Below are 3,309 nucleotides of genomic sequence, written 5' to 3' on the forward strand. Positions count from 1 at the left end.
GTATCCTGGATCTTTCGAGGCGATGAGGCCTTTCTCTACCCGCAGCACATCGTCATGAAGTCTCCTTAGATCGTCGAATCTGGCCCGTAGCGCTGTTGCAGGTAGGATTGGTTGACCGAGGATATGCCATTTATCCGCATCGGGGATACCTATACGGTCCTGAAGCCGAGGCTGCTAAGGCGGCTGGATCATAGAATCAGCTTTTTTGCCTTTCCTCGCTCTCTTCCTAGACTTCTTTACTACCGGAAGGTCGTCCATAATACGTTGAGACGGCAATTCAGGCACCGACTCATGACGCTCAAACCCTGAGGAGGCGCCAGTATAAACATACTGTTCAGCGCCATCGTCGTCCTCATCCTCATCCATGGCAACGTCATCAGCGACTAATGGAGCCTCCTCCTTACCCTATCCGCTATCACCCAACCCGACACCCGACGCTAATTGTGTAGGTGGGGTGTTGATGTTAATACCTTGCTGAGGCTGCGTGCTCGTGGGTGTGCTCCCGCCCGCCTCCAGACGAAGCAAACTCTTTGGCCACAACAGCACCCACCCATTGCAACAATCACCAAGCCGTCGCGGTGTCTCATCGTCATCCCCCGCTAGTATTGGAGGAGGAAAATTCTCGTGGCCCGGTTTGACACTGGCGACGGAAACCTTGAAGATGTTCGGGGGGATCGGCCGGCTGTGGAACAATGGTTCCTTCGGCTTCATTATCGTCGCCTTTCCCATGTCCACCTTCTGGTCGCCGATGGTGTACAATATGGTGCACGGGGTTTCGTCGGCCTGCAAAGAAAAGTCTGCGACGTGAGACACCCGAAAGGCAACGAAAACGGGATATTATACATTTATATTGAAGGGGGCCGGTGTGACAGATACCGTGAGGGCATCGAGCTCAGCCAAAGATGAAGCACCACCGAGCACATCCGGTGCGGGAGCCGGTGCGAGAGCAGGTGTGGGAGCCGGTGCGGGAGCCGGTGCGGGAGCAGGTGCTGGTGCAACGCTAGTCGAGCTGCTCCCCAAGAAGTCGGCAAGGGGAAAGTCCTCTGCATTTTTTTTCTGGATTTTGCCTTGTCCAAGTGATAACGCCCGTCACCAAGGAAGTAGACAAATCTGCAACCACCTGTTTTGCGGCAGCTACCACTGTTGCGACTGTTTGAGATGATTTCTTCTCAACTGCAATCTCAACATTCTTGTCGATGTTTTCTTCAGTTAACCTCCGTCTTTCCTTTCTCTCCTCCGTGGTCTCACGGTAGTACTTCTTCCACGTGGCGCCGTCTCCGACACCGTGCACGCGTCCATATGACGGTCGAGTATCCACCGGTTGTCGTTTCAATATGTTCAACGCCCGGTTGAATGGAGTGTCCCACTTGGGCCTCGCCAATGCCTCAGACGGCGCGTCGCTTTCGGCCGCAATCCGGTGCTGCTCTCTCTGCAAAAGGCACAAGGATCATTTACAAATATGACTAACGTGTGCAGTCGAATTGATCAGAAACTAAAATTACCAGCAGTCTCATGAACTCTGTAATGACCGGTGTTGTCTCGTAAACCTTGTTCACTGGGTCCCAACGGTGCCGGGCCCTGAGGACGTCACGCTCCTGCGGGACGGTGAAATCCGCCAAGGGGTCTGGGATGCCAAGACTCGCGGCTTCCACGTCCTCCTTGGCCCATTTGGACCTCTTTCCGCCGTAACCACGGCTTCCGAGGTGGTGGCTCCCAATGTTCCTCTCTTGAAGCCCCTTCATGTACTGAGACTTTTGTTTTTGGCAGCTTCGGCCTCGCAAGCCTCCTTGAATATTTGAAACTACTCTTCCATGATTGTCGGATTATCCTTTACAATCTCGGAGTAGGGTTCCTTCTTGTCGATGATCTTTGCTTTCACTCGATTTTTCCAGGCGGCCAACGCGTTGCTAAACTTGGTCATGGCGTGTTTGTTTATCTTCTTCATTGCCGGGTCCTCATCTGGATCTTCATAATCCTTCTCATTCCGGCCCGGGAACAAGAATATCTGGTGAAACTTCTTTAGGAGGGAGCTCCTCATATTTTCTATCTTCGGTAGTTTCTCATCGTTGATGGTGGCGGTTATTCGTACGATGCAGCCTATTTGATTGCCGTAGCATCGACGCGCTTCCTCGGGCGCCTTTGGCTCAAAATTGTCGTCGTACACCTCCGTGACCACCAGTCTAGTAGTCTTGAGTTTGTTAGGAAGCCGTTACCTCTTTGCTTTCTGTTCTACACCGGCTCCGCTCCCCGAGGCAGCGCCGGTCTCAGTCTTAGCGCCGGTCTCGATGTCGGTCTGAGTCTCAGCGCCGGTCTCAGTCTCAGCACCGGTCTCAGTCTCAGCGTCGGTCTGAGTCTCAGCGCCGGTCTCAGTCTCAGCACCGGTCTGCGTGTCGGTCTCAGTCCCCGATGCCACCGGTTGATCGTCGGCAAGGCTAAAAAATTTGTCTGCCGCCCAGTAGACGTCATCGCAATCACCATAACCCTGTCCTTCATTGTTGCTAGCCATGTTTCCTATGATTAAATCTAGTAAATTAATTCTAGACCTAATAAAATAAATAATGACATACAAAAGGCCTATGTTTTGTAGGAACGTTGACTCCTTCCTGGTGCGGCAAATCCCGGGCACTTGATATGTCCTAGTTTGTAGCACAAGTCATGCCGAAATTTACGGAAAATTTCGGCATGACCTTTGCTAAAAAGTGGACAAATCGAGAACCTGAAATTTGCCAGAACGGAAATGAATCGACATTCCGGCAAAACATATATAGGCCACTCAGCTTCATTCAAACAACAAAGCCACTTGGGCACAAACAACATGACCACTTCAATAAAAAGATATAATCAACAATAAAAATATAGGAAGGGATCATCTTTAAAATAAAACTTGCCTAAATAACCTAGATAATTAACCTAATTAAACTAGTTAACCTGACTAGTTCTCTTTCAAAGCCCTAACTAAATTTTTGCACTAACCTAGGTAATTAAACTAGTTAACCTAACTACTTCTCTGTCAAAGCCCTAACTAAATTTTTGCCCTAACCTAGATAATTAACATAATTAAACTAGCTAACCTATGCATGAGAGAGAGGAGGAGTGGGGGCTTACAGAGGATGGCTCCGGTGGTGGCGAGGGAGGCAGTGGTGGCGAGGGAGGCAGGGGCGTCTCCGGTGACGGCGAGGGAGGCAGTTGTGGCGAGGGAGGATCCGGTGGCGTCGACGGCGGCTCCGGTGGCGTTGATGAGGCCGCGCGGCTCTGTGGCGTTGGGGGTGGCTCCGGTGGTGTCGACGGCGCACGGCTCTGGTGGCTCCG

The sequence above is a fragment of the Triticum aestivum genome, chromosome 5A (assembly GCF_018294505.1).
Source record: "Triticum aestivum cultivar Chinese Spring chromosome 5A, IWGSC CS RefSeq v2.1, whole genome shotgun sequence".
Classification (NCBI taxonomy): Eukaryota; Viridiplantae; Streptophyta; class Magnoliopsida; order Poales; family Poaceae; genus Triticum; species Triticum aestivum.